Source organism: Nesoenas mayeri, assembly GCF_963082525.1.
Source record: "Nesoenas mayeri genome assembly, chromosome: 3".
Lineage (NCBI taxonomy): Eukaryota > Metazoa > Chordata > Aves > Columbiformes > Columbidae > Nesoenas > Nesoenas mayeri.
Window position 1 is genome coordinate 91,598,268 of NC_137544.1, and position 18,159 is coordinate 91,616,426.

Here is an 18,159-nt window from a genome sequence, read left to right on the forward strand (position 1 = left end):
TCATTTAGTAGGTTGCTCTACTGGTCAGTCACCTTCACTGTCAAAATATTTGCACAGATTTTATTTTCCCTCCATAAGAATTCATTTCTTACTGCCTATTTTTATAGGTCTGAAGATATTCTGGGCACATAGGCATGCCAAGCCAACACCACTTGACTTTGAGGCTCCATTTTATATGCTGAAAAAGCTCCTAACCAGCAGGTCTTTCATCGCTGACATGTTCTGTGCAGAAGCAAGGTGCAAATTCAAAACAAACACTTAACATGAGAAAACTTCAGGCTGAGTAGCAAAGAATGCAGAATTACAAACTGGAGTCTGGCCAGCGGGGAGAGGAAAGAGAGAAACAAGCAAGATAAGCCATGGGGGTTTGGGGGAGAAAAACCACGCACACAAACACCCTCACGGCCCCAGGCCAGTTCCCAGAAAATAAGAGTGTTTGTTTCTACTCTGGTGAATAGTTTCTCCTTCTGCATTACATATGCACCAGTCACAGCAAATCATTACTTAGGCGCTTTTTAAAATGACACGTTTCACTAGTACTCACCCTCACACAACTTTGCCTGGCATGAACACTTCTACAGACAAGTTACTCTGGACAATACAAGCCAACGGGTGGCTCCAGGCAGCCCCTGCAAAGCTGCTGCTGTGTGCCCTCTGCCCAGAGCTGACATGGGATGGACTCAACCCATGGAGAACACTCTCTGATTTAGGCTCGACTCGAAACAGCTTTGCAGCCCCAGTCTCAAAAACACGTCTTTCCTGTGTTATGAGAGCTGCAGCTATTTAAATTATCATCCTGAAATGTTAAACTCCTCATTTCCTTGTTTCAGAATTAAAATTAAAACAGCAACAACATTACTAGGAAAGCATCTTTGACGTGGGGAGCAGGTTGTCCCTACCCTGTCAGACTCCAGCTCAGGGATACAGTATCAACACTCACCTCCACACACAGACAGGGAACCCAAGCATGTGATGGACAGTAAAAAACACCTGAGAACAACGGGACTTGTGATACAAAGGATGAAGGCACAGTGGGGACATAACAGAGTCCAGGATAAAGGACCAGCCTGCAACTACCAGAGGCAAAGTCTCCACAAGTTCCCCCCCTCTCAGGGGACCACATCATGCCTGTCCCTGGGAACAATTCTCACATCGCTACATTAACCTAAATGGAGTTATCCTGATTTGCAAGGATGTGAGAACAGAATACAGGTCTTCAAAAGAAGTTTTACTTTATGTTTTCTTGTCTTGTGTTAATGCCAATAAACATGAAATACTTTGCCTTTAGATTCTTTCAAGACGTTTCACACTCCTTACACCGGACCAGCTACTAGTAGGCAGTCACTGTTTGGCATGGGAAGGAACATCCAGATTTCCATATAAGTGCTATTACTTGGTCCCCAAGAGAGGAGCATAAAGATTTTTAAAAAAGAAAGTAGGTGGAAACAAAGTTTTGGGGGAAGTTTAAACAAAACAAGGGGTCTGCTTGGAAAAAGTAACTCTACAAGTCTGTGTACAAAAAGCAATTAAAATTTCACATAATTTCATAGGTCGAGAAAGATTGAATGTCTAGCTAGTTTATGATATAAAATTTCCAATGTCTCAATACAATTGTACTTCATTATAGAAAAACATAATAAAATTCTTGAGGGGCACTTGAAATGGATACCACTTTAAGGAAAACAAGAAGGACCACTAAAAGACCTTAATTAAATGATGCTCTTTACCACAGAGGCCCAAAGCATGGAGAGAACTGGAAACCAGATTTTATCAAACCATCTCTGGAGGAAGCAGATAACACAATTCAGAAAATGGGAGAAAGATTTGGGAGTGCTGTCAGCAGATTTAGGGAGAGGAAAGGGAAAGCAGACAACCAAAAAAATATCCCATGGGTGTAGAAAGACTTCAAGAGCATGGAAAATATTTCCAAGTGCAGACCTAGAACTAGATAAAGAAGTGGAGAACTTTTCACTCCAAGAGTCTTACTTCACACAGGGTAAAAGGTACAAGTGTGGCTGAAATACAGGAACATCTGGACTCTGTTAAGTCCCACTTATGCAAGGACTGATCATCTTAATTAACCAAGCTTTCAGAACAGCCAGAAGGACAAAGATTAATTCTGTTTAACTCCAGGAAAAAACACTTTTAAGAATAAAAGGGTCCAGCCTGTCCATCAGCCTGATTTTCAAAACTCAGTAGCTTAGAAATGGTGTTAAAGGAGCCACTTCTCATTCCCAGAAGGAGACTGTAAAGAGGAAAATTACTGCATAAAAGCTTAATAGAAAGGATAAAAATACACCTCCTATTAAGCAGTACCTTCATATAAATATACATGACTACATCTCAGACCTCAAAAAAAAAATCTGGAATAACCCTTATATTGGAATCTATTTTATCTCAACTGTTTTTTCCGCATTCTACAACCACAACCTTGCACCATCCTCCTCCTTGGGAAGCTCCCATGACTACTGCTTAGTGAGTGCCAGCCCTTCTCAGAAAGCTACATGCTCTCCTGATGAAGACAATTCTCTCTGGAAGCAGAGACAATTTCATTTACTGAAAATCCTTTTGCACTGTCTTTTCCAATTTTGGCCTGAATAAACATGTCCACAGCTGTCTGTCCAAACAGCTCAGGTCTTACATGCTTTATCTCTGGTCTGACTGCTCACCTATACTACCTAAACCGGCTAATTTTCTAGTGTGCTTCTGACACTAACATTGCAGCCCAGGAGGTGTCAAGCACTTGCAGCCTCCTCCCAGAAGACAGATGCAAAGTTCAAACACGAGCTTAGTCTAACACCAGCCATCATCAGGATTTAATTCTGCCATAGTGTGTATTTCCATATGTATTTTACACTGAGTTTTCAGCAGAGACACCGTTTCTCTATAGCTTTCAATGTTTCACGCTGCTGTTTTCAGTAGTTTTGTGGTCTAACCCTCTATTTCACCCTGTCATCAGGGAACAAAACAAAACAGCAGCAAAACTGTTTTGTCCAACCCCCATTCATACCTACAAGATCACAAACATGTACCACAGAGGTTTCCCCTACTTCTACTTGTACATTGGAGTTCACACTCTGGCATAGGTTTTGCTACTTTAATTTGTTCTCTGATGTCAACCAGTATGTAAAGATGGGGCCAATGCACCAGACTGCTTTGCTATCCTATGGTGATACAGCTTTGATGTTATTCATCAAAGTTTTGCTTCACTGAAGTTGCCTTTAACACTTCATGAAAAGAATCAGCTTGTGCATCATATCCTGCCTGCTAAAGCCTTGAGTACAGACGCAAAGCTACAAGGGCAAGCAGACCTCTGGCACCACGCTTTCAGGCTGCTGCCATAAATTCAGGTTTACATCAGTAAACTGAAATGGAGGTTTTCTTCCAACATGGCATTATTATTATTCCATTATACTGATATCTAATTATTATGCCACTAAATGCCTCTTTAAAGGCAACTTTCACTATCTGAACAGTACTGAAAAAATATGAACTTCATTATCTGTTCTGCTATAAACACATTTTTAATAGCACCTTTTTTTTTTTTTCCCTAAATCCTTTGAATCTGCAGGGGGAATAAAGTGTGACACACAGAACGGACATAGTACAGAAGCAAAATTTATAACAACAGCACTCGGCCACAACAGTAAAGCACTTCAGAACAATGCAGATCCATATCACTTACAGGATTAATGCAAAGGTTTTTGTCAGATAAAAGTGCTTTAGAGAGTTCACACATGTATTTCTCCTGCGTTATACATGAAAAATCAATATATTAATGCACAATAAAATATTAAAACAATAGTAGCTTTGACATCGTAATAAACCTGCACCTATGTCTGGAGAGTGGCAGCAAGATCATGGGCTGCAGCTGATACTCTCACCACTACACTCGTGAAAAGTTTTCCCAGCTTTCCAGATGCCCTTGTCTTATTTTCTGGAGCAAGGAGAGGGAGGTTCATGTGCCTTCCTGGATTGCTTGGACCAACAAGGCCCAGGCTTTGCGGGGATTACAGGCGCTGCAGCCACACAGCAAAGCAGCAATTGGCAGCAATAGCTGGAGAAGGAGCGCTGGAGAAAGGGCAGGTTTTTTGAAGGATGATCAGAGCAAGCCATTTAGGAAAGTGAGAGGGGAACTGTCCTTGACATTTGCAAACTGGCAAGCCCGGTACAGCAGCGTCCAGGCTGCAAACATAGAATACTTGTAAGTACTGCAGCTAGAGTTGAACAGTTGTTCCCAAGTCAGTCATTCACAACTGAATGTCTTTAAAGAAATACCTGTACAAACTAGAAAGGTAACAATGAGCATGTCCAGCTCTTGCAAGAAACCAATCATCCTTCAAGTACCCCGTGGCTAATGTTTTACTCTGGATGCTGGCTTCCCATCATAAAAGTAATCTAAATTCCAAGCATTTAAAAAACGGTGACTCAATTTCAAGAGAGATAAGGCTGGTTTACAGGGAAATTATAAGATTTAAATGCATGTGTGTACATTTATAGGTGCACATATTAGAGTCCTTGTGCACACTCACAGACGCACAAGACTCAGGTCTGCACATGTGCCTTCCCATTTCTGAATTTTTGTGAACTGGGACGTGACTTCAAACTTCTCGATCTTACAGCCAAAAAAAAAGCGACAGACATACAGGAAGACAGAAAGAAAGTATGAGTCTCACTTAAGCACACTACTCCAAGGACTAAGGCTTTCACAGCAAATATTGTGTAACTTGTGATAAGTTTACTAGAGTTACCAGTGCTGCAATAAGATAAACCATTTTCTCAGTTTTCATCATCAGCAGATACATTCCTCAATTTAGGACGGATAAAATTATACTGATAACAACACTTCAAACTGTTTACGTGCTTTCATTTGACAATATTGTAATGCAGAAAAAGGAAAAAAATAGCAGTTATCCCTCAGAAAGTTACCCCTGCCAGCATTTAGCATGCCCATAATTTTATTGCTCTAAGCCTCAACTGACTGAAAAGGCCTTTGCTAGCATGGGAAGGAGGAGAAGACAATCTAAACCAGAGGACAGAAGTGCAGAAGTAGGTTATGAGCACTAGCAAACATTATCCATTTAAACTGCTAATGGCAAGCTCTGCTGTTATATTTTTATCATTTCTTTTCTGCAAATTACTTTTATCAGTTATAATTTAGCTTTTATTTCATTATCTGGCACAGCAGACAAAAGGAAAACAGATTTGTTTTACAGCAGCTCCAGCACTTGCTCTGTCCATTAACATTGACAGATGAAGGTAAATTAAAGCTCTTAGATCACATTTTCATCATACGTGGTACTGAAACCTCTGTATCTAACCAATATGTGTTTCTGAAGGAGAACAGAGTGCATGCTAATGCTTTTATCCTCTCCACACAGTTAATGGAAATTTTCATATTTTCATATTTTATATCTTTCCCCCATTCATTTCTATCTGCCTCCAAAAACATTTCAGGGCAATCGGGGAGAATCAATATTTTAAACAAGGAAATTGCTACATTTCAGTCAGCTGAACAGCGAAATAGCACTTTCCTTCCTTCCAGTTTTCTTAAGACCACAAAACCACAGAGAAGTTGTGTTTGATTAAAATATTAAATATGCATAAAGAACCCTTGGAGAATGTTAGATTGTTCCAATGCTCCTCTGCATCCCTTTTTTTTTGGCTATCCTACTTCAGTAAACAGATTGCTTTATAACTTTCATCTAAAATAATTAACTTATTTATAGAAACTAATGTAACTACATAGCTACTCTGGGCAAATGGTGGCCTTTCCACGTAAGCATTAGTGTAATAGCTTTGATGACACACAATTTTGGAAGAAAAAGAACAAAACATTATCGACTGCTCTAAAAATGCAACTAATAGTCATTAGTAATAGCTGGTAATAAAGTCACTTCTGTTCTTGCGTGAAATATCCTTTCACCTTTTCTTAACAAAAAAAGCTGTATCAGCAACAGAATGTCAAAGTCTGAACTGAGATTCAGATGTTGTGGCTTGCTTCGAAGACTGCCTGTGCTATCATTAAAACAAAAATAAAAAGATTATTTAATTCTAGACATTTGGGACAGTTTTAATTTGTTATATACAGACCACATAAAAGAGTTCTTTCTCAAAGGCAACAAATAATGTCATTACTGGTTGTTCAGTCTGAAATTGCCACTACAACCCAAGCATAAACATTTATTAACATATAATGCAAAATTAAAAGCTAGTGACAAAGTATTTCAAAGAAAGAATATTCTACTTTGCAAAAACAAAATTAAAGAGTTCTGCTACCATAATCTCTTTAATGACTATTCAGTTTTCTGACAAATTACCTACTGATACAGTCAAATGCCATTTCATTTTCTAATAAAAACTTTATTTTTCTTAGAATAAGTTTTTTAAAAGCCTGAGATAAATTTAGTTTAGTTTTTATGTCCCTTCAGCAACCATTACATGACCAATTACCGACAAATTTTACTGCTGGGGGAGGTCACATTTAGGAAAATAGATTAATATTAAAGGGCATGGAAATTTGGAAGAGCAAGAAAACACTTCTTGGACTACGACCAAGGCAATTTCAAAACACAAACATGAATATAATTTAATCATTTCCTTACAAGCAGGCTTGGCTACGGGGCTCCCAAAGTAATGATAAAAATGAAGCCACAGAGAATGTATTTTAAGAGGACCTTTACTGAAAAGGGGGAGGAGGAAGAACATGGTAGTTAAATATTTTTAACCAGCTTTCCACAGATGGGTCTAAATCAAGCTCTTACGATTCTTCCCTGTCATAACCCACTAAAGAGGTCAAGGGTTGAAGCTTTCCCAGAGGTTCACTGTGCATAACAAACACTAGAAGTTCCCCAAATTTAGTTTTTCTGTAACAGCAAAAGTGCTGTGGCCATTTACATCCCATACAGTCCCAGTAGTATTGAACAGGGCATAAGCAGGGCAGGCAAAAGCACGGAATCGCCACATTTTCAATTAGTTTCTTTACTCATACCTGCAAAAGTTAGTGCTTCTTACGCTCTTTAAAACGTGCTATGAAAGGATGACAGAACAAATCCTTCACTGCAAACATTCAGGCATTTTGTCATAAATATTTTTTCCCCAATGTACTTAAACAACTACCGATCTATTATTAAGCGTTACAAAGGGACTTGGGGTTCTCACTGTTTCGTTTGCTTGGTTTTTGTTTTGAGCAGAGGCCCAACAAATAATTTGAGTAATCTGAGATTGTGAGCTCTGCAAGCTGGACTGGAGGAGCAAGTCCAATACCCTTTGGCTAACCTGGAGGAATCCTGGGGATGTGGAGTCAGTGGGAGCTTGGCCCTTCTGCCAGTGCTGAAGCCCTTGGCTTTTACGCCAGGCATCTGACCTGTGTGCTATTCCATGTCTATAATTTATCTTAAAACAACAGCAGGGACGTTGGTAGGAGAGGGAGGGCTGTTGAATGAGCGTGCTGAACTGTCTAGGAAATCATAATTCCAACTGCAGATAGGACTCATTCTTCTAAAACCGTCTCTGATTGACCAATAAAATAAAATAAAATAAAAAACAATGACCAAAAAAACCCATCACCACCACCACACAACTTTTGCTTGAACTTTTGGAAACAGTTATAAAAAATAAAACAGCCAGTCTACTGGAGATTGTTCCAGAAGGAGCTACCAGCAAAATCGAAAAGGCAAAGAGAAACTACTGAGTTTCACAAGACGTTGTTATCACCAGCAGATCCCATTTAATGAGATTTTTCTGCACCAAGCTGTTCATACAGCATCGGGGAAGAAAAAATGGACATTGATGATGCCGGTGCACACACTGCAGAGCCTGATCAGGATCAGGGAAGAGTCAAAGGGCCTGAGAACACAAGTCTTTTGCTCCACCAGCTGCCTCATCTCCAGCCACCCACCCCCCGTGACATTTGCTGTGGGCACAGAGGTGCTGCAGAAGCCAAACACTGGAAGGTTAAAGTCTTCACAATAAGATGGGAATGAGAATTAAGCTTCAGTTGGTTTTGTGAATATAGCCAGTACCTGTAAACCTATCCTTTTCACGCTGAGGGGATCTTTGACATTACTGTGCCCTACAAATATCCAGAACTTGTTTGGCACGCGACGATGTTTCAAAAACAAGAACAGCATTGTAATTATGGTTTTGCTTTGTACATAAGTTGTGGTAACCACAAAATATATTTAAGGCTATTTGCTGGATATGCAATTCTATCTAGCACATAAACATCACTCTCCTAAACAGAGCCTGTTTGCCCGCATTAACTACCCTGGTGCCCCCCCAGCTTTTTGGAGCACACAAAACCATCTCCTCTCCTCATCTTTCCCTGCCTACACCAGTGCTCTCCTATCCGTCAGTGCCTCACTCCTCCTCCTGCGGCATCTTACAAGCCTCCACCACAGACTTTACACTTTCCAAGTAACGACAGATGTGTAGAAGAGTCTCAGCATCAGCATATGCTAAATGTCCTCAGTTCCTCAGTAAAGTCACCCTACAGGAAGCAAATGCAAATTACTGCCTTCCAAACATAAGGCACAGTCCTGGGTACCTTATTAAATCATTAACCTTCACCTTCCACTTTACCTATGTTTCCAGTATTCAAATGTTGCTTGAAATAGACTGTGTTACTATTTCCCCATGTGGCAATTTGTTACCAAGTATTTCGCTCCATTGGTTGAATAGTTACAAATAAATGAGGGCACCAATTTTTAAGCAACAAGAAAGCAGTTCAATAATTACTGCAAAAATTAACAACAGGGTCCCCATAATTCTTGCAAAAATCTGTTTGTTCATATTCCTATTCAATCCCTAAAGCAAGGCTCAAAAACAGCCCTAAATGCTGTTTTCTCTGCCTTCCAAGGCTATAACTCTGCACCCTACTGATGCTCCAGCTTATCAAATGATGTTAGCCATGGCTAGTATCTTATCTCTGTAATCCCCCCAGGCTAAGGCTAGAGTTGTGCTAAGGGTATGTAAAATGTGCTTTGCTGTGGAAAAAAAATGCATTGCATTTGGAGAAAAGGTGAATGACTAGTATGGAATAATTATGGTTGCTAGTGGCAATGTTTATTTTCCTGCAAAACAAGCAAAGTTGAAACAACAAAAATACCTATTTCTTAAGAATCCTTACTAACCATTCATCTAAAAGTTGATTTATATACATATTAGGTATAGATACACAATGATGAGGATGTCTGCTCAAAAAGCATGTATGGCCACTGAAATCAGCAGGAAAGGGTTTTTTGACCATTTGGATAGAGTGAAATTAAAGCTGGTTTGCCTCTTCTTCAACCCTTTCCTTGGGGTATCCTTGTCTACAGGGTGTAAACAGGAATAGCCCTGGTAGGCCACGTGAGAGGTTGATGTAGCCCAGAATCTTCCCATCAGCCCATTTCAGCCAGCAGACATCTAGAGAAGGACACAGAAAGCAGAGTGATGCTTCCCCAAAATGTCCTCCCAGCCTCCTCATGATTGTCTGCAGACCTCCACCTGAGCACCAGCTCCAAGAAAGTCAGCTCAGTCAAACCTCTAGAGGCTACAGAGGCTTTTGATGAGTGAAGTCTAGCATACGCCCAAGCTTCAGCAAAACCCTTTGAAACTACATGCTGTGGTAGGCCAGCTGAAACTGCTCTTCAGCTTTCTTTCCAGCTCATGGTCCTGTCTCCTCTGGAGGAATTCATGCTGGCTCTGCAGGAAGGCCAGAGTCCACTCATCCCTTCCCAGTCCCTATGCAGCACTGGTGGCTGGGATACCACCTTCACTCAAAAGACAACCCCACCAAGCCTGCAGGAGCACTTGCACCAGAAACAGAAGAGCATACCTCTTGTGTTCTGTTAAAGATCCCATTGTATTAAGCTTTTCTTTGCCTTTGTTTCAAAACTGTTCCCATCCTTACTTATTAAAGGCAACAGATATATATATATATTTTTTTTTTTAATTTTATTTTTTCTGTTTAGAGAAAATGAAGTGTGCAAACTGTGTGAGATGTCATTGTTCTTTCTGGGACTTCTTTCTTGACATTTCAAAAGGTGCATTTTCATAACTTTTATTTCAACCCCACCCCACATCATTCCCTAATGATTCAAAAAAATGCAAATGAAAACAAGTGCACCATAAGCAACGGTAACGTTTACTATTCACTTCTGCTTGAACTGGCAGATCTGATGACCAGAGAGCTTTTCAGATCTCTGTTTTTTGAAGTATGGCTAAGACTTCCTCATCACAGCATATGCTGGGTTTTAATGTTAATTTTACAGTTCTTTCATTTTACTTTTTCAAACCACATCCATGTAAGCTTTTAAAGCATATTTAAAAATACAAACATACTAATTGTTGTTATTAGACCTATCCTCTAAGAAGCTGTGTACTGCATTACTATTTCAGACAGTAGGAGAAGCTCTTCCAAAACTCCTGAAGTCCTCAGAACTTCACGAGACTGGATTTTATGGTATACAATAAAATTGTTATTACACATCTACAGCATTCCCCCATGTGCATAGCTCCCTAATTACGGCATACAAGTCACAATATTGCATGAGACACAGTGCATCTTGTGGTGATGTTTTAAGTTTGGCTTTTCCTGCTGACAGACTACAGCCTATGGGCAAGTTTAATAAAAAAATAAACTACATTTAAAAAAAACCCTAAAATGATAAGAAGAAAATAAATATCAGCAACTCTTTCTCAACTGCAGTACCCATATGAGAGTATCTAAATAAAGCAAGGGGTATGTTCCATTCCTCTCTGTACACCACCATAAAGAGGTTTACAGATGCTGCCCACTTTGCCAGCTGCAGAACGCAGTTCATGAAAAATGCTCTACTGTTCTTTGGCACCATAAACATAACCCTGTTTCCAGTTAGTCTCTACACAGTCTCTTCCTTAGATAAGAAGTTTTTTCTTGCTCCTGTAAATGTTCAGCCTGAGGAACACTGAGCAAGATCTTCAGCTTCAGGAAGGGGCAGGTACGCAGGGCTGAAAACACCCAGCGTTAGGCAAGCTGCTCCCTTCTGCCTTTATCTGCGAGCACAGGCCTTCTGCAAGCGTGTATCTGCCCCAACACGTCCTTCCAAGGAGAGCGGTATCTCACTGCACCAAAACCCAAGTGACGGAGGCTGCTGTACCCCTCGCAGATACCCATCGCTACACTCCCACGGCAAGACGCACGGAAACCAGCCATCATTGTCCTTAACTTGGGCTCGCACGAAGCTCGAGACGTGGCCACGGACCCAGGCACACCAGCGATGCAGGGTGTTCCCCAGCTTCGAAAGTAGATTACTGCATACAGCTCCACGCTTGTTGACTTGACCGAGATCCATCTTTAGAGATGTATACAAGCACAGTCCCAAGCTGTTTATTCAGACAAAACCTCCACTGAATGCAGAGGGTGTCTGCCTGTTCAGCTGAGTATTAAACCCTCAAATATTCTGCAGCGTCCATTTGCACATTTCTAAATAACCAAAGAAAAAAGAAAAGCAGAAAGAACATGCCCACGTAGTTGTGGACCTCTCCAACACTTGGCTACCATTTGGCTTGAGAGAGCCCCTGTGCCTCTCTAACATTGCCGATACGTGCACTAAGGCTCAGTCCCATCTATTTTGAACAAGAGTTTCTAAAGCTCTTTAGTCTATATGCCAAGTAAATCTCCAGCTCTGTGACTTTATCAGCCAAAATATCTTTTTTTCTGAAATCTTTTAAAACTGCTCAGATGATTTAGACCGGAGAGACAAATACTTTTAAAAAGAAACAGACTGTCAGGCCCTAAAATTTCTCCCTAATTTCTTCTATCTAGAGGGGAAATCTCTCTTTATTGACTGTGAACTGTGTTCTCTAGCTGGCTATGTGATGCTCAACCCAACACCTCTTGTAATTCTTATATTTCTTCCTTAATCTTAGGACCAATGCAGCACCAATCTACTTCTACCCTGCAGATCATATTCGTATAGCTTATCCAGGATCCCAAACCCATCCGTGAGGAGCAAGCTTGGTAGTGGCACATAAAGCAGCTTCTCCATTCCTGGCAAAAACATTTTGAGGTGAACCTAGTTTATTTGGCATCCATGATGCTAGAGCTGTGTGGTCAAGTCATACTAAGAACTCTGGCTTTGCATCCATCTGCCAAAAATACAGTACATGTAATACACACTCCCCAGAAGTGTTGATATTCACCATACTATAAAATGATCTGCTAGACATCAGTAGTATCACCACTATATTACTTTGACAATTCTCCAAGCATTATATTAGCAAGACTGTAGTCATTAAAATGTTGACCTAAGAATATAAGGTAATAAACCACTTTTAAATGACCAAAATAGCTGCCTCATAAGAGACATTTATCAGTAAAAGTGTATTTTCCATTAAATTAATGAGATTAATAGACAGTGTTGCAAGAAGTCATGTGTAAGCAGCATGAACTTTTTGATGTCAAAGTTACTATGACAAATGGGTGACCTGGATTCATGGAAGAGATGACGGTTTGAGATGATTTAAACAAAACCTCACACAACTGATGACTAAGTCAATTCTAATGCTTTCCATTAAAATTACTCTTCTGTTTCTTCACAGCAGATAGCATTTAACTGGAAAATCATACCAGATCTGAGAACTATAACACACAAATCAGCACAGTCTGTTGAGTAAGTTTACAAACATACTGAAGCAACTATTTTGTAATCTCTACTCTTCAGCTTTTCAAAACCATGCCAGGAATGGGGTTACCAAAGCACATGAGAAATGTCTTGAAAACTGCATTTAAAAGGGGGTCCTAGAAAGCGTCATGTTAGATGAGCGCCCTTTTGAAAATAAGTTACTGACAAAGCTCTGTAATTACACAGTGTTCTATGTACAAATGCATGCACAAACACTACTATTAGAAAAATAGTCAGTTATATGACACATGTTGCTATGAAATTCACTTTCAAAACATATATACAAATGATCCAGCCTCGTAAAATATTAATAAATACGCTTGCTTCAACAGTAATGCAAAATCAATGCATATTTTGGCAGCAGACAATTGTCGAAACAACTTTTGTGGAAGCACTAAAAAAACCAGCAGAATGAAAAGCCTGTTTTCTTAAATGCCTTCACTTGCTATCCTTATCTTGAAATTAATACTCTGGATACCTGGAGCACATTTTCCAGGCAAATGTAAGGACTTTTAACTGAGTGACTACTAGCAACAATGAGAATTCCACGGTGCTCCGAAAATGTGTTCATTCATCGGCACACCGCTTGCGGTGCTGCCTCCCCCCGCTCCTTAATTAACACCCATGTTTGTCACAGAAATTAGAGCAAGAGCGTTGAGTATTTCAAAGGAGCAGTCAATCCGAAGCCGTGCCTTGCGCTTATCTCGTCACGAGGCCGCAGCAGTCAACTTTACTGCCTTCAGGTACATCGGCATCACCGCACAGCCCTATCGCCGGCAGTTTCCCCGTGGGAGGGCTCTTCCATCGACGTCACCGCCGGGACGCCCCTGCCACCGACGTGGCTCGGCCTCACGTTTGCTGGACTGGCCTCTTAAAAAAAGTCAACCGTGTCAGCTGGGCAGTGACCAGATCGAGACGCAGTTATACAAGAAGCAAGGAAATATTATGCAAGACCACAGGAAGTCAGAGGAGACAGCATTCTGGGCAGGCCTGGCAAGGAGTCTGTGTGAACTTCAGCTAACAAGCAAAGCTCGGTCATTGGCGCCAAATTCAGCAGAGAACATTCCCAGTGCTGCAAAGGATAACACTCCCCATGTTTTTGCCAGTGGGCTACAGTCCAGGACGCCATGTACCTGATGAAATGCAGATAAACCCGGGTCTTATTTTTTGCCAAGTCTTCACTTATTTTTAAAATTCGGAGCATATTTTTGTCCAACATTTGTTAGAAGTGGCAAATGGTTTGTTTTCATGGCTTTGCTAATAGACCGCTTGTTCTAATGCTCCCTGTAATTTCAACTACAATAAGTGACCTACAAAGAAAACGTTTGGCAGAAGCCTCATTTTTTCCATGCATCTTGCCCATCTACCTCCAGGCACTCTGCTAATAGGATATATGAGGGTTATGGATTCCTCTTCCCTTGGCATTTTGGAATGACCACTGCAACTACACTTGGTGTAAAAAGGTGACACCCACCTTGCACACAACTATGCTATTTTAGTCCACTTCCATGCAGAAAGTTTCAAGAACTATCTCATCCAGGTTCTACTTGTAGAAGACATCCACTAAAATGCAGCAAACATTGTTTCCAAACTAGCTGAAAAAATTTGCCTTAATCTGACAAACGTTCATCATGCAGCAATATGTGAGTTCAGAGAAGCCTAATGCTTTGTTCTAGGATTTACCTTTAAAACATCAATGATAAAAGGCTGGAGGTGGGAATCCATTTTGAGGTTCACACACACATACACGCTGCCAAACAAGAAGTGCAGCATGCAAAGTCTTACACAACACAAAACAATTACCAATTGTGATGAGAGTATACAAAGCATTCTCAAGAGAATCTATTTTATGTTTGTAATCACCCTCAAAAAACACACAATAGTGCTCTCCTTCCAGCAAATACATAATACAAACAAAAAACAAACAGTAGTACTGCCTTGACTGGGGGAAGCAATTCTGAGAAGTATAATAGATCTCCAGCAGATACTGACTGCCAACGCTAACAAACCAATTTTAGAAGTTTTAATCATTACAATCGCTTATGGGAACGACAAACATACGCAACTCTTAACAAGAGATTCCCGTCTTCCCCATGGTTCACACACAAAAAGGTTCCCATAACCTACCACTTTTGCAAAAATAATTAAGTGAGCACAGCAGCAACACAGGAAAGTGAAAATGTGCATGGTGACTACCTTCATTGTTACCAACGGCATAACAATACCCAAAATTAATCATGAACCTGACAACCAACACCAAATGCACATGCAGTTGGACCTCTCCAACCAAAACAGACCTTTCTACATCTGGATCTAGAGTTCTAGCTGGTTAGAAGTCCAGTTGTTTCTCCAGTTGAAGACAGCAATTCCTATCCAAAACCTGTAAGGTTTAAGCACACGAAAACACTCAGAAATGCCCAGAGTAAAGAAAAGCATTTTATCTCTATTTATTTCTACCAAATATCAAGGCAAATATCTCCCAGTTACAAAGTCTCTGGTCTCTACAGGGGAATGCGCTCGTGCTGCAGCCTTTCCCCGAAGCCATCACAGCACTGTTTCTGAACACCTATTCCCAGGCATTTAATATCCCTAAGATCTTTACAGCTCTGTCAGGAATGTAGACAAAGACATACCCTAACAGTGTAAACCTTAACTCTTAAAGAAAACAAGCTAAAAGATGACAGCTCTTCTAATCATCGCCTCATCTTCTGTTGTAAGTACCTCTTCCATTAACATTTCTTTTGATGACTGCATTTCCCAGTAGTTTAAAGGCAACACTCGCCCAGACAAAATTCTTCTCTGAACCTCCTGTATGCAACTCATAGTCAGCTGCAAAAACTATAATACACTTAATACACCTACCACCACAAGCAACACAGCATTCCCTTTCTCTGGGTGGAAGGGGAGATGTTCTGACTCTTAATAGCCAGTATATCTCTAGGTTGAGGTCTTCACTTTATTTTCCTTCAGTAGAGTACTTTCATATTCCACAGCTTCACCTTATATTCTACAACATCTCCTGGTATGTAAGCAAATGAAATACCTTCAAAATGAAATGTACTGAAACAGATTTGCCCACCAAATATTTCCTTCTTACAATTTTGTAAATCAGAACTGACTTCCTAGACAAAGAATGGTATAAGAACAGATGCTTGCTCTGCTTTCCTCATACCTTACTAATTATTTGACAATTTTATTTGCTTAATCCACCAGCTAGCAGAAGTAGAGCCCAAGTGGAATCATCATTAAATTCCCTTTTAGAGAAATGAAGGTTCACACAACACACAGTTTATATCACATTTTCTTCAAAGGTATTTTCACAAAGCAGTACCCAGAGGTCTCAGGCAGGAACTGAGCTTCATTTTAAGTGAAGTTCTCGACATACTATCAGACTTCAAAGGTTTTGGAGCTGAATTTATTTTGGTACAAAAGCCTGAGCACTCAATCTGTTAAGTAAGGTACAAACTGAAACTAAGAAACCTGACCAACAAGAGCACAGAGCTCAATGTACAAATGACTCACTAGGCTCATTGCACGGCTGTAACCTACTCAAAATGCAATATAACAAAACCATTTTCTGCTCACACTGCATTCGTCATATGGAGTCCCTCCAAAAGAATGCTCTAGAATGACTTCATGTTGAGATAATTCGCTCTTAAAGGTTTTAAAAGGTCAGGCTGCAGACACCCTTCCTCTTTCAGCTCTGTCTTCAGGTGGACCTCTGCTCTACATCAGCCACCACTGAACCTGAAATCCTTCCTGTGACCTGCAATGCAGACTTTGCTCCCTGCTCATTTTATTCCCTGGGCTGCAAGAGCACTGAAAAGTCACTGCTTTTTTGAATAAACACTATTTGCTGTCATCCACCTTCTTTAAAATAAGTTTTTAAAACAGTCAGTAAGCAATAGTGCTGGTTCATTGCTTCATGTTTGCCTTTAGAGAAGCTGGAATTTGGTTTAGTTACACCATGTTTATGGTGGCGTTTAGGTTTGGGGGGCGGGGAATGTTGTCTTAAGATTTGGCAGGCAAAGGGAAAGGAGCAGTGCTATACAGATAACACAGCTTCTCGCATTATCTCCTTCAGGGCCTGTGTATACAGTATGCAAAGCTGCCAATAAAAGCCTGTATAAAATGTCAGGCTTTTCTCAGTATCTTTTCTTTACACTGGAGAACATGCCTGCTCCCTCTTCAGGCCTGCCCTGCCTCCCATATGCAGGAGAAACCTTAACACGAATGAAGACCCACAGGCTTCAGTCCATGTGGTCTATATGAAGAAGCTTTAACAACCTAACCTCGAAAACCACGTCAGATTAACCCTGTAATTCAGCAGGGCTTTCCTTTCTCACAGCTCTCAGCTCAAAGAAACCAAGAGCAAACGATTGCTGGCTGAAACATGACTGAACTCCCCATCTGCAGAAAGGACTGGTTTTGGTGTGATGGTCAAACCCTCCTTTTCACTCTTGTTGCTCGACAGGTTGCTCACTTGGCTGCTTTGTGATGAAGTCTGAAAGAATAAAGGGTTTGCCATCTCCCAGACACCTTCTGGGCATTGCAATCCCTTGCCACCACTGCCCTATCTCCTCAATTGCTTGAAGCTTCCAAATTGCATATGGATCTTATACAACAGGAAGGCCAAATTCAAAGGTGAAGGAAATGAAGCTGTTAGGTCCACCCATCAGCATGTGGGTGTAACCTACATATTGAGGGATTATATGGAATGGTGCAGTAAAGAAAGCAACTAACCAGGTGATGTAGGAAGAGCGAGAGAGAACCAAACTCCTTCCATTTGACAACCCTCTGTTTAAGCATTTTCAAGTTAGGTTTATCACACAAGCTTCTTGCCAACATCACTACAGCATTGTGTTGTGCATAGAAATAGGAAAGTCCCTGCTTTAAAAAGTTTACAGTCTAAATAAATAAGACACACAAAGGGTGGAAGGAAGGATATACTACCATCCCAGTTTTCCAGACCAGGGAGAGAGGATAATGATTGAGATCAGCTGCCCTGCCCAGGCTACATTACCAACCCAATATCCCCGGTGCCCAGCAAGGACAAAGAGCCGGGGCCGGGTGAGCAGAGCCTTCGGAGAGGGCGTGGAGGGGAAAGGCGATGGGAGACGCAGCTTCTGAGGCCAGAGCCACTTGCTGAAGCTGCTCTTCAGCAGCCAGACACGGCTTTCGCAGCCAGCTCTGCCGAGAGCGGCGAACAAGCTCAAGAGACAGAATCCAAGAAATGGGTTTATTCAGCCTCACTGCACTTTGGCCCAGGTCCCCATGCCAAAGAGGCTTTGTTCAGGCCAGTCGCGCGATTAACAAACAAAAGTAGAGTTGGGGGATTTGTTTTTCTTAAGTGGGACATAATGGGTGTTTCGAAACACCAGCATTAAGTTTCCCTCAAGATATCTGCACTTGCTTCTATTCCATTTTCAAGCCAGCACATGCCTAAGTGAACGGGATAGTCCCCTTTTGTGAATCATTGGGAACACAAATACGGCTTTGCTGTTATGTA

At 40.9% G+C, this 18,159-nt stretch overlaps 1 protein-coding gene across 8 annotated transcripts in view; it reads right to left on the minus strand.

Annotated features, from left to right (window-relative positions):
- Positions 1–18,159, minus strand: part of EPAS1 (endothelial PAS domain protein 1) — a 78,013-nt gene that overhangs the window by 48,817 nt on the left and 11,037 nt on the right. The gene's annotated exons all lie outside the window — the stretch shown is intronic.